This window comes from Pseudophryne corroboree, chromosome 11, assembly GCF_028390025.1.
Source record: "Pseudophryne corroboree isolate aPseCor3 chromosome 11, aPseCor3.hap2, whole genome shotgun sequence".
NCBI classification, from domain to species: Eukaryota; Metazoa; Chordata; class Amphibia; order Anura; family Myobatrachidae; genus Pseudophryne; species Pseudophryne corroboree.
In genome coordinates this window covers 33,819,820-33,846,080 of record NC_086454.1, presented here as the reverse complement: position 1 = coordinate 33,846,080, position 26,261 = coordinate 33,819,820, and the positions used below count along the sequence as shown (strand labels likewise).

The 26,261-nt window shown below is 46.4% G+C and overlaps 1 long non-coding RNA gene across 1 annotated transcript; it reads right to left on the bottom strand.

The window, feature by feature from the left end:
• Positions 1–21,122: 21,122 nt before the first annotated feature.
• On the bottom strand, positions 21,123–25,096 carry LOC134969878 (uncharacterized). Its single transcript, XR_010189541.1, has 3 exons — positions 24,200–25,096; positions 22,336–22,908; positions 21,123–21,209 (listed from the first exon to the last, which is right to left on the bottom strand). It is a non-coding gene; the product is annotated as an uncharacterized LOC134969878 (long non-coding RNA).
• Positions 25,097–26,261: the final 1,165 nt, after the last annotated feature.

Here is a 26,261-nt window from a genome sequence, read left to right as displayed (position 1 = left end):
CACGCAGCGTACATTACGCAACGTAGCGTCCGGTTACGCCCACGTAGCTCAAGTTGTGATAAGGCGATAAGTAACGCAAAGGCGATAAGTAACGCACAGCGGTAGATAACGCGATGCGGTAAATAACGCAAAATCTATTTTTGGAAAATTTGAAATTTAGTTTAACAGATCCTGCTCCTAATTGGTAACACAGCTGGGCTAAAGAAAATTTCTGCGCAGAAATAGATATAGAAACGAAAGTGTACATGTGTTGAGTGAGTGTGTTTTTATTACATAAGTTTATATAACTTAGAGGTTGAACCAAAAAGAAATCGGGTAGGACATACGTGTAAGTGACATATACGGTGGCTAAGGAGGCATCCTTGGTTAAATAAAATATGAGCATTAGAGTATAGCGGACCAGTATACAAGACCAGGAGGTCAGACCAGGAGGTCGTACAGAACAAGACCAGGAGGTCATAAGGAGACAAAGAAGGTCCGCTATAAAGGTACAAGAAGCACAACCCCGGGGGTTGGTGCTAAAACCCATATAGGCCATTGGAAGCTCTGGCTGAAGGAATTCGCAGCCGCAATTTTCGATTCCATTGATCTCTCAGTACATAACAGGTAGTGCTTATGTACTGAACGATTGTACCGCACGTAATTGTGTGCAGTAGTTAGTAATCTGACCTAATACCATTAGAGTAAAGTGGTCACAAACGCTATTTGTACATTCTGACGTGATTTGTGTAATTTTTTATTTTTAAAGGGAAGTTCGCTGGTCACTCAGGAACTATCTAACAACCCCACCTTTACTGGAAAGAGTAAGTGTCCTGCGGGTAACCCTCGTATGTTCCAGTAAACAGAAGGTTTCTGGTAGGGCCCTGTATCGAGTACGCCAGCACCATATCGGTGTGATCAGGTCGTATTGGTCGAGGTGGGCGAGTGAGTGGGGTACTCGGTAAACCGCCACCGCCGGCCTATTTTGAATAATTTGGTTTGCTGTAAGGGTTCGCTGAAGACCGTGATATAAAGATCAAAGGAGTAGTAAGCAACACCTGCAGATTATGGGGGCCAATTGTTCAGGTAGGGGGCGATCAACCTCGGTTCGGGTTGATTCAGAGAACCGACCAGTCGGGTCGGCAAGATACATCATGTGTGAAAAATACGGAAGTCACACAGAGGTTTTATGTGATGAATGGGAGAGAATGACTGTACAAGACAGGGAGAAATTCCAAGAATAGGTAGCTTCAGTCCAGAAGTGTTACAAAAATTTAAGGAGGAGGATATGTCTCATAAAATCAAACAAAGAGACGAATTCAGCATCATGATTATTTACAGTTGTGGCAACAGGAAGGTGAGATACAGAGAGGTTTGGCTCTGGCGGCGGGATCTGGGGCAGCCAGGAAACTGATAGCCACAGCCCCACCACCACCATACATAGCAGGAGAGAGTTGATTACGGAGAGAAACGCACTGGTTGTAAAACACAAACACTTAGTAACCCTGTAAATGTTGATGATGTTAAACAAGTAACTCATGCAAGTATTAACCCGTGCAAGTTGTACCCTGTTTTGAACTTTCCTCAGTAGTGTGATCAAGAAGACGATCCAGCAACAATTTTCAGCTCTCTCTAGCGGCCACCATAGCAGAGACCACAGTAGGCACAGCAACACCCACGAGATTAGCGAAGGCCCCTAGCGGAGGGATAGGTGAGGTCGTGTCAACGGGTTGTCTTATTGATAGATGGGAAGGACCATACCAGGTCTTATTGACTAGCACCACAGCATTGAAGGTTGCTGAGAGAGAGACTTGGGTCCATTCATCCCACTGCAAAAAGGTTGCTGATACAGAGAAGTCCCGTGATAAGGAACAGGCGGTAGAGGTTGTATCACTGGAGTGTCTGTTCCAGGAGGACTGAGGCGGCACCTGAGCCTTGAAGACCGAAAGCAGTTGTTGACTCCCTTCCCCCTTTTATTGTTTTTCTCCACTTCCCATCCCCTCTCCCTTAAAATTTCTTTTTCCCCCTTCTCATTCTTCTCTATTTCCTCCTCAAAGATGGACTTGCCCCAAGAGACTGTGATCCGGATTTTGATGTTAACCATGATGTTGACCAGAGCAGTCTGTTCCGGCGAGAGTACCATAGAGGTCGAGAGAGGTTCTGGAATGGGTTCCGATTATGATGATGGAGGCGTAGTTTTCCAAGATCAACCAAACCAACAAGCAAAGGCGAGTATCAGAAAACGATCCGATAGAAGAAATTGTGATGGATTGTTAGCTGAAGAAAACTGTATCTGTAGGCTCTGTGACAATTTGATTGAGGATGGGTGCATAAAGAAATGCCAATCCAGTTTTAATATCCATATGGACCGGCATCCATTGAGTGACTATCACTCCTTAGTGGGTAACGTATTAAACCAAACAGATTGTTGGGTATGCTCTCAAGTACCTCAGGGTCATAGCAAATCAGGGCTAGTACCATTTCCTTTAACGTTAGGGGAGGTACTTGAGTTAAGTGGTGGGAGACCGGTGGACCGGAGGTTTAATATCTCCAGCCCTCCTAGTTTGAAGCTTCACCAATACCATGTGGATAGGTCCCTCTTATGTTTTAATATCTCCAATCCCCGTAAGCCGGGAAATTGGGAAGTGTCATGGAGCAACCTTACCATGACCTTTTCACACAGAGCAGATAGAATGCCTACAGATACAGAGCTTGTACGCCACATAGCCAGTAGAGGAAAATCTTTCCGGTATCAATATACCTTAGGAAATAGGATTACGAGAGTTGGAGAAGTATCACCAGGATACTGTGCACATATCGTACAAACTGATACATGCATTAAGCAGATGGAAGAATTAGGGTCAGGAGAGTTCACCTGGAAGGTGTGTAATATGGTAATGTCCTTCTCTGTCCCATATGTTCTCCCCGATGATGCATATTTCATATGCGGGAGAAAGGCGTACAAGTGGCTTGCCCCAAACTCTGAAGGATTGTGTTATATTGGAAAAGTATTGCCTGAAGTGATGACTGTTACACATGACAAAATGAAGGACATACACCGTGGTGCCCAAGCTCCTTATACTCACACTCATTACGAGCACCGAGTTAAAAGACAACTGTCAGAAAGGTTAGAGCATCCGGCCTCTGATCTAATCCATGAATCCACCGGGATTCAGGTTCTGGTGGCGTTAGATTTCACTCGTACCGCTCGAGGAGTGATGAATTATAGATACATTTCCGCACTCGCCAATTTGTTAGATAATATCACTGAAATGTATGATGACACGTTCAGATACACTGGAAGAGAACTTCAAGCTTATAAAACAGAACTAGTTCAGCATAGGATGGTTCTTTTTTTTTTTTCCAAAATATTTTTATTGAGGTCAAAAAGGCATGTTGAATCATAACAGATGATGACATATAATGACATATAATTCAACTGTACCTGGGGCCACATTAGCCACCCGGGACAGTTGTGTGTGAAAAGAAAGAGAAAATAGAATCCAAAGCCTAGAACAGAGAACCTCACATTTTCACTTTTTACATCGATACATTTAGATATATGTTATATCATAGTATTGTGTAACCAAATAGCAAAGTTAGTAAACATAAAATATGATGGAACAGTTAATGTGTTCCTGCTAATTAGCAGATTCTTTGCCTAGCAGTAAAGCATATTAATGCGTCTCCCCCTTTGGGGATCGCTAAATCCTAAAACAATAAAAACATTAACAGTATTAACAACATTATTAACATTATTAATCGTACCTGCCAGAACCCGGGGGCCGCCGACCCATCCACGGAGACATCAACAGTGTGATAAGAAGAGATAGACGATAGATATCCAGTGTTAGGGAGTAGGAGGAGGTAGATGTAAGAACTTAAGGGTCAGGTGCGGGCAATCAGAGTTGAGACGATGAGAGGGAATAGAAAGCAAGAAAACAAGAGAAGAGTAGAAGGTAGGGAACCGGAGAGGGGGCTAGGGTGTAGTTATGGAAGAGCGATGGGGGGGTCATCTGCTAGAATTTGGAGCCCGTACCAGGTGGTGCAGTGAAAGCTTTGTTTAATGGCTGTTTTTGTCGGAATAGGTAGTGTGTTGATAAATCGTCGCCAGCAGTGAAACAAGGTGGGGGTTAATATTTCTTTGTTAAGGGAAGTCTCCAGCCAGTCCATTGTGAATAGGAATAGTAGTCTGGCGGTAGCTAGAGGTAGTGTGGGGGGGGTATTGGATATCCATTGTTGTAATATGGCCTTCCTGCCTACCGCTGAGAGGATCATAATTAGTTTTGTGTCTCGAGAGGGAATATCGTTTTGGTCACGGACATACCCGAATAGCGCCCAAGAGGCAGTACATCGGAAGCGCAAGCCCAACTCGGCAGTTCCGTAGGTGTGTAGTTCTGTCCAAAATTTTTGGATGTGGCTGCAGTGCCAGAAGCAGTGCATAAGATCTGCTATTAATGAAGAGCATTTTAAGCATTTAGCCGAGTCGGACAAGCCCATCAAATGGCTCCTCCTTGGTGATATGTAGGCTCTGTGTAGTATTTTGTATGCCATTTCTTGATAGAGGCTGGCAGGGATAAGTTTGAGGGAGCTCGCAAAGCTATCCACTATGTTCTCCGGGGACATTGACGGGATTTGGGTGGACCATGTTTGTATTTGTGTGAGGTCTGTAGTAGGTATGTGTTCCGTGCGTATGCGGGTATATATTGCTGAGATGGAGCAAGTCCCTGAGCGCAGAAGTGCGTCCAGAGAGTTAACCAGGTCTGTGGCAGTAAGATGTGAGAGGGTCGATCGTATGTAGTGTGATATTTGGTAGAAATAAAAGCGATGGCGGGGGCTAACTCCATATTTGGTTGACACCTCCGTGAAGGTGAGTATTCTTTTGTTGGAGTCGAGGAGGTTTCCTATACATGTGATACCTGAGGCGTGCCAATTGGTAAAGGGGGTGTGGGCCTGACCATTTTGGAATTGTGTATTTCCTACCAAAGGGAGAAAGAGTGAGTAGGTGTGGTGTAGCTTAAGAGATCTGCGGGAGAGTCTCCACGCTACAATAGTAGAGGTTAATAGAGGGTTATCCAAATGAAGGTTAGATATTTCCGATTTGTTTGCATGGAGGATGTAGCTGAGGGATAGGGGGGCACAGAATTGGGAGTCGACTAATGAGTCGGTAAAAGTAGACGTTCCGTGGATCCAGTCCATGGCGAATCGGAGGAGACAAGCATGGTTGTATTGCTCCACGCTCGGCAGATTCACCCCTCCATTTTGTATTGTTTGGGTTAACTTAAAAAGACTTATCCTGGGTCGTTTATTGGCCCAGATAAATTTCGAGATCGAGGAATTGAGATGAGATACATCAACTTTTGAGAGTATGATGGGCAACATCTGCAGAACGTAGAGCAGTCTGGGGAAACTAACCATCTTGACTAGATTACAGCGCCCCAAGAGATTTAAGGGTAGTGTTTGCCATAGCGTGAGTTCTGTCTGGATCTTAATGAGAATTGGGTGGATGTTGTCGGTGTATAGACGGGTGGGGTCAGCGGGTAGTATGATGCCTAGATATGTAATGTGGGTGCTAGCCCATCGGAATGGGAAGGGGGTATCCCAGCCTTTAGTAATCTGGGGAAATATGGCCAATGCTTCCGACTTGTCGAAATTGACGGTGAAGCCTGCAAAAGAGGAAAAGCGGTCAATAGCTTCTTGTAGTGCTGTTATCGACTGTCGTGGGTTGGAGGTAAGTATAAGGATGTCGTCTGCAAACGCCATAAGTTTAATTTCCCTGTTGCCAATTTTTATACCACGAAAGGTGGGTAAGTTGGTGATATATCGTATAAGGGGTTCTAGGGCGATGTTGAAGAGGAGGGGGGAAAGGGGGCAACCCTGTCTAGTTCCTCTCTCTAGGAGAAAGGGTGGGGAGGGGGTATTGTTAACTATCACCTGCGCAGATGGATTAATGTAGAGAGAGTCAACCAGTCCCCGAAACGTCTCGCCAAATCGCTGGTAGAGTAGAACTCTTGTTAAGTGAGGCCAGGCGATCTTGTCGAAAGCTTTTTCAGCGTCCAGGTTGATTAGGATGTTGTCTGTGATATTATTGGTGTGGGAGTGAGTAATGGCTGCCAGCGCCACTCTGATGCCTCGCACTGATTGTCTATGTTTAAGAAATCCCATCTGCGCTGGCGATATAATACGGGAAAGGCATAGCTGTAGTCGATTGGCCATCAGTTTAGTGAGGACCTTAAAGTCTTGATTAAGGAGTGAGATCGGTCTGTAGGACCCTGGCAGGGAGGGGTCTTTGCCTGGTTTTGGTATGACAATAATTGTGGCTTCGTTAAACCTAATGGGGATCTGTTTAGAGGTGAGAATATGGTTATAGAGTGATGTGAGGGTAGGGGCGAGTTCGTCTCTTAATATTTTGTAAAATTCCGCTCCGTATCCATCTGGGCCGGGGCTTTTGTTGTTTGGTAGGGTCTTGATGACCTCCACCACCTCCTCCACTGTTATCGGTTTATCTAGGGAGTCCCTCTCCTCTTGGGTCAAAATGGGGAGGTCTGCTTCCTTCAAAAATGATTGGTTGGCAGCAGGATCATCAGGGCCTTTAGTATATAAAGATTGGTAGAAATTTCTAAATTCTGAACAAATGAGGTCAGGAGTGGTGGTCAGTTTGTCCGCATGCATGATCGCGTTGACCCAGTTACGAGATTTGGGTCCTTTGATTAAATTTGCTAATAATTTGCCTGATTTGTTACCCCATCTGTGGAGTCTATTCCGCTGATAGTCATAGGAAAGCTGAGCCCGTTCCGTGAGAAATGTATCATATACAAGCTTGGCTGAGAGGTACGCCTCTTTGTGGGCGGGGGTGTCGTGTTGTGTGTAGCTGCGGTATGTTGAGGTGAGAGTGGAGCTCAGGGCGTGTAGTTGGGAGGAAAATTTTTTCCGTTTGGCGTGTGTATAGGACATAATGTGTCCCCTAAGGACGGCCTTTGCCGCCCCCCAAAAGATTGGTGAATCTAATTGTTGATCGCTATTGTCTGAGGTGTAGTTATGCCAGGACTGTTTGAGGTGAAGCATAAAATCAGTAGACTGGCGGAGGTAGGCTGGAAATCGCCATCTCAAGGCGGTGCGTTGTGGTAATCCTAGTTGGAGATGGAGAGATATAGGGGCATGGTCCGAGATGATAATATTCTCGATAGATGTATAGGTGATTTTGGGTAGGAGATTGGTGCCGGTAAAGATGTAGTCGATTCTGGAGTGGGATGAATGGGGGTGGGAATAAAAGGAATAGTCTTTTTGGGTGGGGTGGAGTATTCTCCACGGGTCTAGGAGGTTTAGTTGGGTACAGAAGGAGGAGAGCAAGTGGGTGTGGGGAGTAGAGGTAGTAGCACTTACCCTGGATCTGTCCATGGATGGGTCGACGACCGTGTTAAAATCTCCGCCAACTATCAAGTTTTGGCCTCCCCAGGTTATAAGGGTCGATAGCAGATCTGCAAAAAAAGAATCTGGTGAGGTATTTGGTGCATATACGTTAAGGAGAGTGTATGTCGTGTTTTGTATGTTTATATCTAATAATAAAAATCTGCCCTCTGGGTCAAGCTGTTTTCTGAGGATTGAGTGTTGTAGGTTGGCATGGATTAAAATCGCCACACCCCTAGATTTCGTGTGATAGGGAGAAGATATGCAACTCCCTATCCACGGGGCACGGAGGGTGTGTCTAGGATCATCCAACCAGTGTGTCTCTTGTAAAAATACAATCTGGGGAGACAAACGTTTCAAATGAGCCAGCACTTTTTTCCGTTTGACCGGGTGATTAAGGCCCTCTACGTTCCAAGATACCATGTGGAGTAATGTGGCCACTGGATCTACGTCTATGGGAGTTTGTGAGTGGGAGTCGGAGGGCATATTATCCCACTCCCATCGGGAAAAATATCATTAGAAAGGTTGGAAGGATAAGATGGGGTCCCACCCCGACCCAGCGAACAGGGGGGGAGTTTCCCAGTGGGGGGAGGGGGCTCCGACTTAGGCAGGCACAACTGACAAAACATAAAAATAATAACATAAGTAGTTTCCAACTATGGAAACCTAAACAACAGAGAATATACATGAGTGCGGGATATTCGCACTCCTTATATTCTGCATTTGAGACCCGAAAAGAAGGTTCGGATAGTGTTTAGCCATAATCAAAAAGAGTCACATGGTGATCAAGTGGAAGGAAGGGCGAAGTGTAGCCTAGCTTCGTCTGGATCTTCAAAGAACTTCGGACGTCCGTCTTCAAAGACTCTGAGGCGCGCTGGGTATAGTAGTGCGAATTTGATCTTTGCCTCAAAGAGGTGTCTGCATATGGGGGCAAACTCTTTGCGTTTCGCCGCCACTGCAGCTGAGAAGTCCTGAAAGATGAGAAGGCGTTCTCCGTTGATCGTCAGATTGGCTGTTTTTCGGTATTGGTCTAGGAGTCTCGTTTTATCTGCGTAATTTAAGATCCTCATGATGACCGGACGTGGGCGGCCTGATGTGTTTTTCCGTTCCGGGCCTAATCTGTGTGCTCTTTCAATGATCAGGGGGGATCCCTTGAGGTTCATGGACAGTTGTTCTGGGATGGCTAGCGAGAGGAGATCTAAGAGCTCGTGGCCTTTTACGGATTCGGGGATACCGATGACTCGTAGGTTATTTCTTCTGCTACGATTTTCCAAGTCATCGAGCTTATCCGAGAGATCCGCGACTTCGAGTTGTTTCGCCTGTAAGGATCTTTGAGCTTCAGTCAGATCATCCTCTAGGGCCGAGATCCTTTGCTCTGCCTCATCCAGGCGAGTGGAGTGTTGGGTTAATAGAGTTGATGATGATTCGATAGCTTCCTTTATGCCCGCTAGTTTTTCGTCGAGGAGAGGGCCTAGTACCGCCAGTAGGTCTTTGTGCTTCATCTTGGGTTGTTTGGCAGGCGGTTTAGATTTGCGGGAGCTTCTGGAAAGTGAGCGTGTAGTAGAGTGATCAGAGTCCGATGAGTCTATTTCCGGGGTGTCCTCTCGGGTTTGTTGATCAGTCCCTGCGGGCATTACGGATAGAGGTATCAAAAATTTTTCCATGCAGGGTCGCCCAGAGGGGGAGGTTAAGGCTAGAAACACTAGGTGGTTAGGTAGTAAATGATGTAGTGGGTCTCATGTGCTAGGTGGTTATTTATTGCTGGTCTTCATTTAGTGCGTTGCAGGTGCTCATCAAATATGGCATCTATCTCACTAAAGCAGAGATCAGGTTGAGGGGGTATGGGTATCTTCTTGACCGATGTTGAGGAGGTTGTCAGAAGTATAGATAAGAGTTGCAATAGGCTTGATTTTCGCTATCAGCAGCCGCCGCTCCGATTCCGCAGTTCGGGTCTGGTGAGAGCGGGGTGTTGAGGGAGATCTGACAGGGAGGCAGGCGTCGGCTGAGTCCTCAGGCTTCCGGCGCAATAGCCGCCGAAATTGAGGCCCCGGTTTTTGCTCTGTGACTGGGCCGCAATCTGCGGGAGCGTCCACGTTGCTCCCCGACTCCGCGGTCCGGGTCTGATGAGAGCGGGGTGTTGAGGGGAGCGTTAGTGAGTGGGGGTAATGAATAGGAGCGGGTTTTGACGGTCCTGGAGGGGATTTTTGATGTTTTAAAGCAGGAGCTCCTCCAGTCTGCGACTGCTCTTCTCCTGTGCCAGGCAACGCCCCCCAGGCCTCACTTCTTATATCTGTAGGGTACACCTGTCGGTTTCACAAACCTCACCAGCTGTTGCAGGTCTCTGTTATACAGGAGACTATACCCCAGGTCGTCAGGGAGCAGTGTGATTAATATAAAATTTGATCCCAAGGCAGGTCTGCTGCCAAGCCATGCCCCTCCGTATCGGTCATTTCAAGATGATATACAATGATGCTGATGATTCCCCTCCGGTTGTCAGAGAGGAGACCTGTGGGCAGGCAATATTATAGGGATAAATGTGTAGCAGCTGTAGTACCAGAAGCAACCACCAGAGGGAGCTCCTATTGCAGCCTATCTCCAGCTATGAAGCAGGATGGGTGTTTCGCCAACCTCAAGATGGCCGCCGCCAGTTGATGAGGCCAAGTCCCTCCGGAGCTCTCCCGGTCGCCATCCACCGTCAGCGGGGTGGGGGGGCTGTCAAGCGGGGGTATGTGAGGCGGGGGGCGGGTGTCAGGCGTCTGTGGTGGCCGGGGGATCGGCGAGGCAGCGCAGGTGAAGAGGTTTTGGTCGGCGCCAACCACAAGATGGCCGCCGGCCGTCCGTTCCGTGTGTCCCGGCCACTGTCTCCCGCAGGCCGCCCGTTCCCTGGTCCTCTCTGGGGGTTTGCTGGGCAGGGTGTCTGACCTCCAGAGAGCTGCTTAGGTGGAGGGGAAAGTCCGTGTAGCCGCCGCTCCGGGCCCGGCGGTCCTCCGTCCTCACCCCAAAATCGAGGCCCCGGCTTCAGGGACAGAGGTAGGCCGCAATCCGCAGGGGGCAGCGCAGGGCCCCCCCGATTCCGCAGCCTCGACCTCTGGATGCAGGGTGGTTCAGCAGGGCTTAGGGGCTGTGTATTTATACAGAAGCCCTCAGATTTGGGCCAGGGGGTCCCTTTTAAAAAGCTGCTGGCAGGAGCTCTCCACAATCCTGACCTCCCTCGATGCCAGCCAGGCCACGCCCCCCATAGGATGGTTCTTAATTATCTTACAGCAGTAACAGGCGGATATTGTGTTACATTGGCAACACAGTACGGCATAAAGTGTTGCACGTATATCACAAATAGCACCGAGGATCCGGTAGAGGTCATAGACCAAAAGATGGACGATATTCTCCAATTAAAATGGGAATTTCGCCGAAAACACAATCTCACCCTTGCCGCTGTAGGTAATGAGCTGACTAGTTGGGTGTCATGGTTGAACCCGCGAAATTGGTTCTCCGGTTTAGGAGACTGGGCTCAAGGAGTCATAATGGATGTTGGAAAGTTTCTCCTATGTATCTTAGGTGTTATTATATCTATTGGATTGATATTTAGATGCGGGCAGGCTTTAATGAGGTGCAAACAAAGTACAAGAGTGATGAGTTTGAGGAGTGAGGAAACTGTAATTAACCTGGATTTGATTTATGACCCAATGATAGAAACCATGATGTGATGAAAATGCGATTATAAGGTCCGTTTCTTTCACCTGTTTTTCTGCTTTTCACCAAGGTACAAAGACCCCCTTGGACGAGGAAGTTGACGAGACGCTATACAGACAACAGACAAGCACCAAAGATGAAGTTTTGACAACCTATGATATGGACACTTGATGAACTTTGCCATGGATCCCCAGTTTCCCTAGTATTTTTAAACTCACGCTAGCCCAACATTTTTGTAAATCTGATGGCACTGACAAAGCTATTTGCTCATGCCCAAGGAGCGATACAGCGCAAAGAAGACGACTCTCAACAGATACCGAACAAAACTTCAACAACAGATGTACATTTCCCTGACATAGAATATCATTGCATTTTCCATAAGTGTTCTTTATCTTCATCTCTACAACCCTCAGGTAATAACACACATAGTATAGGGAATACAGGCACAGATATCAGCAACCACATATTCCCCCATTCATGTATCATCAACTAAAATGTGCTCCCCATATTGTTCAAAAGCCGAAAAGAGCTCGGTAAAGTTTGACAGCCCATCCACAGACCTGTACCACGGGATAAGAAGGAATTCAAATGTATACTTCGCAATACCTCGAAGCTTGATTTACCACACGTACGGCACGATGATACATGACCCTCCAAACATGGACTCATACACACATACTTCTGCTATCTCACTAGGTCATACCCTCTTCACACCTACTCCTCTCTTCTTCCTTACCCAACCATGGAAATGAATTAACCCCTGACTTACATTTTTCTCCTTTTGAAATGTTTTAGAAGGTGGCAGTTATTATTGACTGCCAAAGGGTGGACTGTCAAAGTCAGAAAAATGTTTCTATACACATTGCCATATTTGCACCTCACCCTGGTACGCGCTGCGCATGCGTGCGCTTTCCCGTGAAGGCGCATACCCGCTACTGTGTGCACCCGCTCGCATCGGTATGCGTATTTACGGTAAGGAGTATGTAGTCGTAGCGTGCGACCCAATCGTTACATTTCTCTATCGTCCTAGTGGATGCTGGGGTTCCTGAAAGGACCATGGGGAATAGCGGCTCCGCAGGAGACAGGGCACAAAAAGTAAAGCTTTTCCAGATCAGGTGGTGTGCACTGGCTCCTCCCCCTATGACCCTCCTCCAGACTCCAGTTAGATTTTTGTGCCCGGCCGAGAAGGGTGCAATCTAGGTGGCTCTCCTAAAGAGCTGCTTAGAAAAAGTTTAGCTTAGGTTTTTTATTTTACAGTGAGTCCTGCTGGCAACAGGATCACTGCAACGAGGGACTGAGGGGAGAAGAAGTGAACTCACCTGCGTGCAGGATGGATTGGCTTCTTGGCTACTGGACATCAGCTCCAGAGGGACGATCACAGGTACAGCCTGGATGGTCACCGGAGCCGCGCCGCCGGCCCCCTTGCAGATGCTGAAGTCAGAAGAGGTCCAGAATCGGCGGCTGAAGACTCCTGCAGTCTTCTAAAGGTAGCGCACAGCACTGCAGCTGTGCGCCATTTTCCTCTCAGCACACTTCACACGCAGTCACTGAGGGTGCAGGGCGCTGGGGGGGGGGCGCCCTGGGAGGCAAATGTAACCTATATAAAGGCTAAAAATACCTCACATATAGCCCCCAGAGGCTATATGGAGATATTTAACCCCTGCCTGGATTCACTAAATAGCGGGAGACGAGCCCGCCGGAAAAGGGGCGGGGCCTATCTCCTCAGCACACGGCGCCATTTCCTCTCACAGCTCCGCTGGTCAGGACGGCTCCCAGGTCTCTCCCCTGCACTGCACTACAGAAACAGGGTAAAACAGAGAGGGGGGGCAAATTTATGGCGATATTTTGATATATATAAAGCAGCTATAAGGGAGCACTTATTATAAGGCTATCCCTGTTATATATAGCGCTTTTGGTGTGTGCTGGCAAACTCTCCCTCTGTCTCCCCAAAGGGCTAGTGGGTCCTGTCTTCGTTAGGAGCATTCCCTGTGTGTCTGCTGTGTGTCGGTACGTGTGTGTCGACATGTATGAGGACGATATTGGTGTGGAGGCGGAGCAATTGCCAAATATGAGGATGTCACCCCCTAGGGAGTCGACACCAGAATGGATGCCTTTATTTATGGAACTACGGGATAGTGTCAACACGCTAAAGCAGTCGTTTGACGACATGAGACGGCCGGACAATCAATTAGTGCCTGTCCAGGCGACTCAAACACCGTCAGGGGCTGTGAAACGCCCTTTGCCTCAGTCGGTCGACACAGACCCAGACACAGGCACTGACTCCAGTGGTGACGGTGACGAATCAACCGTATTTTCCAGTAGGGCCACACGTTATATGATTTTGGCAATGAAGGAGGCGTTACATTTAGCTGATACTACAGGTACCACTAAACAGGGTATTATGTGGGGTGTGAAAAAACTACCTATAGTTTTTCCTGAATCAGAAGAATTAAATGACGTGTGTAATGAAGCGTGGGTTGCCCCTGATAAAAAGCTGATAATTTCAAAGAAATTATTGGCATTATACCCTTTCCCGCCAGAGGTTAGGGAGCGCTGGGAAACACCTCCTAGGGTGGACAAGGCGCTAACACGCTTATCTAAACAAGTGGCGTTACCCTCTCCTGAGACGGCCGCACTTAAAGATCCAGCAGATAGGAGGATGGAAAATATCCAAAAAAGTATATACACACATGCAGGTGTTATACTACGACCAGCTATAGCGACTGCCTGGATGTGCAGTGCTGGAGTAGCTTGGTCAGAGTCCCTGATTGAAAATATTGATACCCTGGATAGGGACAATATTTTACTGTCGTTAGAACAAATAAAGGATGCATTTCTTTATATGCGTGATGCACAGAGGGATATCTGCACACTGGCATCACGGGTAAGTGCTATGTCCATTTCGGCCAGAAGAGCTTTATGGACGCGACAGTGGACAGGCGATGCGGATTCAAAACGACATATGGAAGTTTTGCCGTATAAAGGGGAGGAGTTATTTGGAGTCGGTCTATCAGATTTGGTGGCCACGGCTACAGCCGGGAAATCCACCTTTCTACCTCAAGTCACTCCCCAACAGAAAAAGGCACCGACTTTTCAACCGCAGCCCTTTCGTTCCTTTAAAAATAAGAGAGCAAAGGGCTATTCATATCTGCCACGAGGCAGAGGTCGAGGGAAGAGACAGCAACAGGCAGCTCCTTCCCAGGAACAGAAGCCTTCCCCGGCTTCTACAAAAGCCTCAGCATGACGCTGGGGCTTCTCAAGCGGACTCGGGGACGGTGGGTGGTCGTCTCAAAAATTACAGCGCGCAGTGGGCTCACTCGCAGGTAGATCCCTGGATCCTGCAGATAATATCTCAGGGGTACAGGTTGGAATTAGAGACAGATCCACCTCGCCGTTTCCTGAAGTCTGCTTTACCAACGTCCCCCTCCGAAAGGGAGACGGTTTTGGAAGCCATTCACAAGCTGTACTCTCAGCAGGTGATAGTCAAGGTACCTCTTCTACAACAAGGGAAGGGGTATTATTCCACTCTTTTTGTGGTACCGAAGCCGGATGGCTCGGTAAGGCCTATTCTAAATCTGAAGTCCTTGAACCTGTACATAAAGATGTTCAAGTTCAAGATGGAGTCACTCAGAGCAGTGATAGCGAACCTGGAAGAGGGGGACTTTATGGTATCCTTGGACATCAAGGATGCGTATCTCCACGTTCCAATTTACCCCTCACACCAGGGGTACCTCAGGTTCGTTGTACAAAACTGTCACTATCAGTTTCAGACGTTGCCGTTCGGATTGTCCACGGCACCTCGGGTCTTTACAAAGGTAATGGCCGAGATGATGATTCTTCTTCGAAGAAAAGGCATATTAATTATCCCATACTTGGACGATCTCCTAATAAGGGCAAGGTCCAGAGAACAGCTAGAGATGGGATTAGCACTGTCTCAAGAAGTGCTAAAACAGCACGGGTGGATTCTGAATATTCCAAAATCCCAGTTAATGCCGACAACTCGTCTGCTGTTCCTAGGGATGATTCTGGACACGGTTCAGAAAAAGGTTTTTCTCCCGGAGGAAAAAGCCAAGGAGTTATCCGAGCTTGTCAGGAACCTCCTAAAACCAGGAAAAGTGTCTGTACATCAATGCACAAGAGTCCTGGGAAAAATGGTGGCTTCTTACGAAGCAATTCCATTCGGCAGATTCCACGCAAGAATTTTCCAAAGGGATCTGTTGGACAAATGGTCAGGGTCGCATCTTCAGATGCACCTGCGGATAACCCTGTCTCCAAGGACAAGGGTGTCTCTTCTGTGGTGGTTGCAGAGTGCTCATCTATTGGAGGGCCGCAGATTCGGCATACAGGATTGGATCCTGGTGACCACGGACGCCAGCCTGAGAGGCTGGGGAGCAGTCACACAAGGAAGAAACTTCCAGGGAGTATGGACGAGCCTGGAAACGTCTCTTCACATAAACATTCTGGAACTAAGAGCAATATACAATGCTCTAAGCCAGGCAGAACCTCTGCTTCAGGGAAAACCGGTGTTGATCCAGTCGGACAACATCACGGCAGTCGCCCATGTGAACAGGGCGGCACAAGAAGCAGGAGTGCAATGGCAGAAGCTGCAAGGATTCTTCGCTGGGCAGAGAATCATGTGATAGCACTGTCAGCAGTGTTCATCCCGGGAGTGGACAACTGGGAAGCAGACTTCCTCAGCAGACACGATCTTCACCCGGGAGAGTGGGGACTTCGTCCAGAAGTCTTCCACTTGCTGGTAACCCGTTGGGAAAGACCAATGGTGGACATGATGGCGTCTCGCCTCAACAAAAAACTGGACAGGTATTGCGCCAGGTCAAGAGATCCGCAGGCAATAGCTGTGGACGCGCTGGTAACGCCTTGGGTGTACCAGTCGGTGTATGTGTTTCCTCCTCTGCCTCTCATACCAAAAGTATTGAGAATTATACGGCAAAGAGGCGTAAGGACGATACTAGTGGTTCCGGATTGGCCAAGAAGGACTTGGTACCCGGAACTTCAAGAGATGATCACGGAAGATCCGTGGCCTCTACCTCTAAGGAGGGACTTGCTTCAGCAGGGTCCCTGTCTGTTTCAAGACTTACCGCGGCTGCGTTTGACGGCATGGCGGTTGAACGCCGGATCCTAAAGGAAAAAGGCATGCCGGAAGAAGTCATTCCTACTTTGATTAAAGCAAGGAAGGAAGTAACCGTGCAACATTATCACCGAATTTGGCGAAAATATGTTGCGTGGTGCGAAGATCGGAGTGCTCCGACGGAGGAATTTCAACTGGGTCGATTCCTACATTTCCTGCAATCAGGATTGTCTATGGGTCTCAAATTGGGATCTATTAAGGTTCAAATTTCGGCCCTGTCGATTTTCTTTCAAAAAGAATTGGCTTCAGTCCCTGAAGTCCAGACCTTTGTTAAGGGAGTGCTACATATACAGCCTCCTGTGGTGCCTCCAGTGGCACCGTGGGATCTCAATGTGGTTTTGGACTTTCTAAAATCTCATTGGTTTGAACCACTAAAGAAGGTGGATTTGAAATATCTCACATGGAAAGTGACCATGCTTCTAGCCCTGGCTTCGGCCAGGAGAGTGTCAGAACTGGCAGCTTTATCTTACAAAAGCCCATATCTGATTTTCCATTCGGACAGGGCAGAACTGCGGACTCGTCCGCATTTTCTCCCTAAGGTGGTGTCAGCATTTCATCTGAACCAGCCTATTGTAGTGCCTGCGGCTACAAGTGACTTGGAGGACTCCAAGTTACTGGACGTTGTCAGAGCATTAAAAATATATATGCAAGGACAGCTGGAGTCAGAAAATCTGACTCGTTGTTTATATTGTATGCACCCAACAAGATGGGTGCTCCTGCGTCTAAGCAGACGATTGCTCGTTGGATCTGTAGCACAATCCAACTTGCACATTCTGTGGCAGGCCTGCCACAGCCTAAATCTGTAAAGGCCCACTCCACAAGGAAGGTGGGCTCATCTTGGGCGGCTGCCCGAGGGGTCTCGGCATTACAACTTTGCCGAGCAGCTACGTGGTCAGGGGAGAACACGTTTGTAAAATTTTACAAATTTGATACTCTGGCTAAGGAGGACCTGGAGTTCTCTCATTCGGTGCTGCAGAGTCATCCGCACTCTCCCGCCCGTTTGGGAGCTTTGGTATAATCCCCATGGTCCTTTCAGGAACCCCAGCATCCACTAGGACGATAGAGAAAATAAGATTTTACTTACCGATAAATCTATTTCTCGGAGTCCGTAGTGGATGCTGGGCGCCCATCCCAAATGCGGATTATCTGCAATAATTGTACATAGTTATTGTTAACTAATTCGGGTTATTGTTGAAGGAAGCCATCTTTCAGAGGCTCCGCTGTTATCATACTGTTAACTGGGTTTAGATCACAAGTTGTACGGTGTGATTGGTGTGGCTGGTATGAGTCTTACCCGGGATTCAAAATCCTCCCTTATTGTGTACGCTCGTCCGGGCACAGTACCTAACTGGAGTCTGGAGGAGGGTCATAGGGGGAGGAGCCAGTGCACACCACCTGATCTGGAAAAGCTTTACTTTTTGTGCCCTGTCTCCTGCGGAGCCGCTATTCCCCATGGTCCTTTCAGGAACCCCAGCATCCACTACGGACTCCGAGAAATAGATTTATCGGTAAGTAAAATCTTATTATTTCCACAATTAATGTAGTTTGTAGACCATAGTCCCTTTGATAGATTCTGAAAGTTTGGTTAATATGGAATGTCCCTGAACGGAGGAATCCCTCTTTGTATTGTGCTAAGGGTCTAACAGGAATCATACAGCAGTGTTTGGTACCCATCGGAAGAGTATTTAAATAGCAATATTCCGGTGTTGGTTTGGAGCGTATTAATCGCTCGTGCGGATAGTTATGGACATAAGAAGTTTATGTCCATTTCTATTATTTACTCATACTCAGGTATGCGGCGGGAAACCTAGTTTCCCACCCACCTGAGCTGTTTGAAATCGTCACAGCCCACCTGTATGAATCACCCTATGACCTTTTGTTATAATGCGAAGCCGAATTCCTGCGTCCAATGGACAATGAGGTTGTAGGGACCATTAGATTGCATTGTGTGAGTAGCATAAAAGACGGGCCTGTGGCATCCAGCTTTCACTTCTCATCAAACGGTTCTCATTGCTGATAATCGGGAAGCTGGATGTCCAGAGGCGCATGCGATCATACCCTTTGTGCGTAAGTTTTTCTCCGTAATCATATTGTCTTACTGTGAGCCAATCTCTCTCTCTCCGTCTCTCTCTCTCTCTCTCTCTCTCTCTCTCTCTCTCTCTCTCTTCTCTTTCTCTCGTATCTCCCATTGACTAGTATTGTATTGTATTAGATCAGCATAGTATTGTATTGTATTTCTTGTATAGTTATTCGGTTAGGAAGTCTCTGTTATATTGTAGTGTATCATTTGTACTGTGATTCTTTTTGCAAGTATAATAGTTATAATACAGTTAATAGGCTTTGGACCCTAAACAGGTATCTGTGTATTTTTCTCATAGTGTTAAGTGTTCACTTGAGCGTCGGTGACGCTCAAGCAGCTTTGTAGTTAGTCAGGTTACACAAGGTTGCACTTACACCCTGTATTCACATTAAGGTATTCTGTGTATTTCATTGATAAAAGGTTTAGACATAAAGGTATAGCGTTGTGAGCGTCTGCGCCGCTGGTGATCTCCTCGTGGTCTCGAGCGTCCGCTACGCCATAGCGAATCATTATTCTAGTCATCACCAATAACGTGCTGTCCTGTGATCACTGGGCCGTGAGCGAACGTGACGCTTGAGCGTCTCGCCTACGGCTAAGCGATCGTTACGCAACTAGCGTACCCTTACGGTACTTCTTAAGTAAACAGCGTACTGTGTTCTCAGACTTCATTAAGGGTTGTTTATACGACAAAGGAATTTAGCATTGTCAGTATATATATATATATATATATATATATATATATATTTGTGTATATATATATATATATATATCAAGTGGTGCGGTATGGCATGCCGCCACTTCTCCACAGACCCGGAAGTTTTTTTTTATCTTTATTGCAGCAGCATGCAGGGGACCTGAGTCCCCTACAGGATTCTGCAGCAGACAGCGCTGGGGCAGTGTGTCTGTCCCCTGCGCTGGTGGACCGGCAGGACGTGGCGGTGGACAGCGCTGGGATCAAGTGTCCGATCCCAGCGCTGATGAGGCTGCAGCGGCAGAGGCATTTAAAGATTGGCGCCATGTGTGAGCGGCTCACGGATCGGCGGGCAATCACAGGCGGCCGCAGCGAGCCGATCAGCGCTCGCCGCGGCATAGGCCCCGTCCCCTGCTTCTGACGTCAGATGCCGCTGGGACGAGGAGAAGAGAGGAGGCCGCGTGGAAGAGAGGCGAAGAGGTCCGGTGGCCGCGGAAGAGGCCAGAAGACGCGCTCCAGGAGGAAGAAAAGTCAGCGCCGCTGGCCAGGACAAGCCAGCGGCAGAAGACAGGGGAGGCGGCGCTGCTGGCCAGGACAGGCCAGCGGCAGAAGACAGAAGCTGAGGACCGGAGAGGCCACCAGGGGTGGAAAGAAAAAGAGCCAATGAAGCTCCCCCCTGGTGCCTCTCCCAACAGGACAGGTAGGCCCTCGGTGAGGGCACCTGTCCCCCCCCCCCTCCCCCAGACCATCAGGGTTCGGGCTATAGGCCTGTGGCGCAGTAGGCGGGCACTAGGCCCGTGGGGTTAGTTCAGGCATTAGGCCTGTCCCCATGTAGAGGGCATAAGGCCCTAGTTCAGAGTGGCCCTTTAGGTAAATAAGGTGACCCTGGTCACCCAACTGGCCCCATGTTAGGCGGGTGCTAGGCCCGTGGGTGAAGTCAGGCCTCTGGCCTGTGCGCAGATAGGGGGCGCTAGGCCCAGTTAATAAGTGCCCCCCCTCAGGTGATTAAGGGTGATCTGGGCGCAAGGCCCAGGTCACTCCAACCTGTCCCTGGGGCAGTGTGCCTATAATCAATAGGGGATAGGTAGGGGTCTCACTCTCCCTGTCACTCTCTCTGTCACTGTCCCTCTCCCATAATTGTGGATCATACCGTGTGTCATAATGTGAATTGTGGATCATACCGTGTGTCATAATGTGAATTGTGGATCATACCGTGTGCTATAATGTGAATTTTGGCTCATTCTGTGTGCTATAAAGTGAATTTCGGCTCTTTCAGTGTGCTATAAGTTGAATTTTGGCTCATACCCTGTTCTGTAATGTGAATTTCAGCTCGTACCGTGTGCTATATTGTGAATTTCAGCTCGTACCGTGGCCCTCATTCCGAGTTGATCGCAAAGTTTTTCGGACGCACAACATATTCGCAAAGTTGCGTTAATTTAGTAAATTTGCGAACCTCCGCCCTCAACGTATTTTTGCAAATTCGCACGCAGTATTACACAAAGTGGGCGTACGCCAAATGACATCGCAGTAATGCGAAACCATCGCAGCATTGCGAAATCATCGCAATAACACATACTTAATCGTAAAAATACTAAGTTTGAGTATATTTACAAAGTTTTGCGTAAAAATGCACACTTTTAAGGTAAAACGCACAAAAATGTTTTTTTGGCCTATTAAGTGCAATGACACCTTTCCTTTTAAAGACCACAAGCCCTTTTCAATTACGAACCCAATTAGTGTAATGATTGATAATGTTCCAAAACAATTAAGTCTGAGAATAAAAAAAAATTAACACTTTGTTGCCATAATTGGCCATCAACATGTCAAAGTGTAATTTTTTTTTTTTTTTATTTCACTTTTTTAATTTTTAAAGGTGTTGTTTGTGAATGAAGGTGTTTACATGTTTCTTAACACAATAATCTCCTTTTTTTTTTGGTAAAAATGTAACGTTAGATGTGTGTAATTTTTTGTACAAAACAAATTCTGCCTGCCAATCTGCTGATCCTTTTTTGCATTAATAAACACAACACCCGGTTAACTTTAATCAACTTTTTTATTTTTGTATTTGTTAATTTTTTATTTTTTTTTTAAATCAAAGAATAAAAGTCATGCAAATTTTTGCAAATGGTCCACACAATCCATCATTCCTTGCAGGTGTTGGCGCATGGTGTCAAGTATCCCTGAAAAACTTGTGGGATCTCCAACTGCAACATCTGAAATTAAGATGCAACACAAACATTAATAACTTAATTACATTACTTATTAGCCAAGCAAGGCGCAAAGCACACTTAAATGCTGGCATGTCCAAACTGCTGGACTCCAGCTGTTGTGAAACTACATATACCAGCATGCCTTTACACAGTTTTGTGGTCAGGGAATGGCAAAGCTGTGTCAGGGCATGCTGGGATGTGTAGTTTCTCAACAGTTGGAGTGCCGCAGTTTGGACAGGCCTGCTTTAATGTCAAAGTTACTACATCCTGCCTGTTTTATGGTACAATCATTAGCAGAACACACAAGCCTGCTCAGCCTTTTAATCAGATTTTAAAGTGTTCCAGACCATGTGTTACATTTACTACTATGTGAGTTATATTTAAGATGGAACGTTGCCCATAGCAATCAAGCAAAAATATGATTATTATATTGTAGAAGTGGATCCCAATTTTTTAAGTATAATCTTATTGGTTGCTATGTCCGACATCCCATGTTAAAGATAACTACCATCTTCGTCAATGTGACACCATGTTGGCATTCATTCCCATTTGTTGTTTTATTTGTTTTTTATTTTTAGTGGGTTGGTCCTGCATCATCACACTGCATATCCACATCTTCAGAAGGCCAACATATCATAGCATTCCCACACTCCATGAAAGCTGCCCTTACTAAATAAGTGCAAACATGTTTGACTCGAACACTTATTAATTTTGAGAATGTAACTTTCACACAAAAAAACAGTGTGTCATTAGGCTGCATAACAAAGTGAAGCATGTGATTTTTAAGTGTAAATATTCAGACTACACAGGCCCAAGTGTAAAAGGCAAACATACTAAACTCCACTCAGGTCTAACTGTTTCCCAGAAAAAGTAACACATATAAACCCTGTTCTCCTGGCAACCCTGGCTACCTAATGAGTGTCAACCTAGAGTGGACACACAAAACATTGCACACATACACACTGTACATATAATGACACTCACAAATATGTAAAGGCAACATGTACACCATGATGAAATGTTAAAATATTTTTCCAGGGTCCAAGAATTCAAACAGTACAACACTGCATGTTTTGGCATTGTAAGTGTAAGTGGGTAATCTTATTGTATAAAATTTAAATAAACTTACTTTCCTCGGAAACATCCAGACTCCCGGAATGTTCTGCAGGGGCTTCCTCTGCCCATTCACTTGGTGGGGATGTTGCCTGGATGGGGGAAGGCGGCTGGATGGGGGAAGGATGAGGGATTGGGGAAGGAGGAGGGATTGGGGAAGGAGGAGGGATTGGGGCAGGAGGCTGGATGGGGGAAGGAGGCTGGATTAGTGCCGCAATTTCAGAGGGGGGGTCTGATTGAGAGGGCGAGGGGGGCGGAGAGAAATTTAAAGCAATAGAGGGTGAGGGGGGTTCAGATGGGGATGTCGAAGTGGAAGGAGAAGGGGTATGGGAAGGAGGAGAAGGGGTCCCAGAAAGAGATGGCGAGGTGTGGTGAGAAGGGGAATGGAAAGTGGAGTGGGCCAGGGAAGCTGAGGGGGACTGGGAAGCTGAGGGGGACTGTGAAGATGAGGGGGACTGGAAAGCTGAGGGGGAGTGTGAAGGGGAGGGGGAGTGAGAAGGGGAGGGGGAGTGAGAAGGGGAGGGGGAGTGAGAAGGGGAGGGGGAGTGGGAAGGGGAAGGGGGTGGGGAGTTGTGCCGTTGTTGTTGTCCTAGAATGAAAATATTGTCCACATTTTTTAATCATGCAAAATTACATAGTATTGATTTTTAAATATAAATGTTATGTTACATGTTTTTTTTTTTAAATTTAAAATAGAAAATCAAACATGTTAAGATCCTCTTCATGTTGGCCATAGCAAACAAAATGAAGCCAAACTTTAACTTTGAAGCTCATTCCTTAATCTAGTCCATTGAGTCATAGTGATTTGTCTAGGCAACATCACCAGATTACTATTCAAGGGCCCTTATTATATAGCCAGCACTTATCAAGTATTTTGGACCAGTTTCCTGGCTGCTTCTTATTTCTTGGAAACATGCACTTGTTTCGTGTCACTTTACTACAGTCAGTACTGTTTCCCCTAACCACACACACTGACCTAATTTCCTAAAAAGGAGACTGAAGGTTGCAATTAGCCTACCACTTACTGTAAAATGTAGGTAATTCAAAGGGGATTACAGCTGGAATGTAGTTTGCAATTGTCCAAAAGCATGTGCTCTGCAGGGGTTGCATATATAACATGTGCAGAGAGAGTTAGATTTGGTGGACTTTTTCAATTATGGCCATGGAAAATACAGGCTGTTTAATTTTAACACAGCAAATTATTGAGATGCTTTAACACACCCCACCCAAATCTGACTCACTCTGCACATGTTACATATGCTTCCCCTGCAGTGCACATGGTTTTGCACAATGGTTTACAAAAAACCTTTTGCTAAAAATTGGGAAGATGAAGCATTATCACATTTTAAGCAAAAAATCTTATGTAATGTAACTTACTTCGGGTATGGAGAGCACGGATTTGCTGGCGGATCTCCGCCAACAAATCTGGAGTCCGCCTGCGGAGATCACTCCATCGCCTCTCGAGCTGGATGATTGTCCGCCTGCTGCGGACGCGAGTCCGCAGCAGGCGGCGGACCTCCGCGTAGGCCTCGCGCTTCACCCGATTGGGGATGAAGCGCCCAACGCGGCCTACGCGGCGGTCCATCACCGCTACCAGCACGCGGAGCTCCCGCCTGGAGAACGGTGCTGCACGCATCATGGCAATGGCGTTTTCCTTATTTGGGCATATATTTATAGTGTCTGTTAGCATGTGATTGGCCAAAAATATGTCATTTCTAATAACTTTATTGATCTTTGCAATGCTGTGAAGAGCAGAGTGTTATTTTGCACGAGCGGAAATTCGCATTAGCATAAGCAAAAATGTTTGTTAGAAACTATTAGAATAAACACACAGAGACACAGACTTTACTGAAAATTACTAAACATATCTGTGTACTCACCACAGGTCGTGTGATCATTCAGCTGGACAGTCACAAAGTGTCAAACATTGAGGATCATTTGTTTGTGTGTTTGTTTACATAATCAGTATTTGAGGATATAAAATAAATAAGGACACTATTTATTATCATTACAGTATTTAAATTATTACATAAACATTGTCAGCTTAACGTGTTTTTGTTTTTTGTGTTTAAAAAGAAAAAACCATTCAAACACAACAACAGCATTACCCAATCACTTTACAAGAACATACTAAATGCAATCATGTTTAAAAATACATAAGCATACTGGGTTGTATTATTTGTGCAAATATAAATGTTAAAAACACTATACCTGAAATGTTCTGCTACAATTCTTGCCCTCACTTGGCTCCCCCTCCGTGTCACACTCCCCCCACCGAAGCGTGGCACAACCCCTGGCTCCTCATCAGGCAATTCCTCTGCCTGAGGAAGCTCGACACTACTCCTTACCGCGATATTATGGAGTATTGCGCACAGGACCACTATTTTACTTGCCATCTCCGGCGAATACATGATGTCGCCACCCGTGCGGTGGAGCACACGAAAGCGCCCTTTCAGGACACCAATTGTGCGCTCCACCAGCTGCCTAGTGGCAGTAAGCGCGGAGTTAAATGCCATCTGTGGTCCTGGCCTGGGATTACGGTAAGGAGTCATGAGCCAGGGGGTGCAAGGATATCCACGGTCTCCTGTTGGAATAAAAGCAAAATTTTAGTTCACAATTTTCATATATTTTTGTAAGTTTGTAACTAAAATATTTGAGCAACAACTCACCCAATAACCACATGTCTGGTCGTTGACTTGATCTTAATCTCTGCCATATCCCTGATTGTCTAATGACATACGCATCATGGGAACTTCCTGTAAACTTTGCGTTCAGGGAAAGGATCTGGAGGGATGGCCCACAAACAACCATTACATTCAGAGAATGAAACAGTTTCCTGTTTCTATAAATTTCTTCATTATGTCTTGGTGGCTGAATAGCAACATGTGTGCCATCCACAACCCCAATAACATGTGGGAAGCGACTACCACCTTCCGCAAATTGCCGCTTCACCACATCTAGGGCACCAACATCCAAAGGCATAGCAATAAATTGCTTAACACGCTTGATGAAAGCCTGGCAGACACGTCGCAGGACCTTACTGAACTGGCCCTGCGACATGCCAACCAGGTCTCCAACAACATGCTGGAATGATCCTGTGGCCAAAAAATGTAACACTGCAAGGAATTGTGTCAATGGTGGTATTGCTGTAGGATACCGAATTTCAGACTCCAGATCACTCTCTATTATGGAGAGAGTGTCTAGGATTAGATGTGGTGGCAGCCGGTATCTACGCACCACCACATCATCTGGCATCCCAAAAAGTATGACACGGGTTCTGAAAATTGGTGGCCTAGCACGCCTCCGTTGCCTTGGTTGATGAGGAGCCGGCTGTGGTTGTGGGGCTGGCGGTTGGGGTGGGAGTGCTGGCGTGGGTTGGGGAGGTAGGGCTTCTGCCGCAATATGTATTGACATCACACACTTTTTGGAGAGAATGTTAAGAAATGTCAATTAAAAAAAAAACAAAGTTTTCCAAAATTTTACACAATAACTGTTTTTACAATTGTGGTGTCAACTTACTGCAGGAGCGTACATTTTTTCTGTGTTGAATTCATGTCAAAAATGCAAAAATAAAAAGCAAATAAAAATAAATTTAATATTTGGATATAAAAAACATATATTAATGCAAAAAATCTTTAGAAAAAAAATAAAAAAAAATAATAAGAAATTTAGTACCTAGTCCAGGAAAGACAAACACTACTTTGCAGATCAATCCTGGAAACCCCAAACACTTTGTTTAGCAAACTTTACACAAAAAATAAAAAAAATAAAAAAACACAAACAAGCACCAACACAGGCCAACGACACTTACCTGCTCCTAAAGAAATAAAGTCTTGTTTTTGTGGACCACACCCAAAAATAAAGACAAAATTGGTTTTTCTCACCAAAAAAAAAAAACCTACAAGAGAACACAAATGACAGTCAAAAACAGCATACAGACAC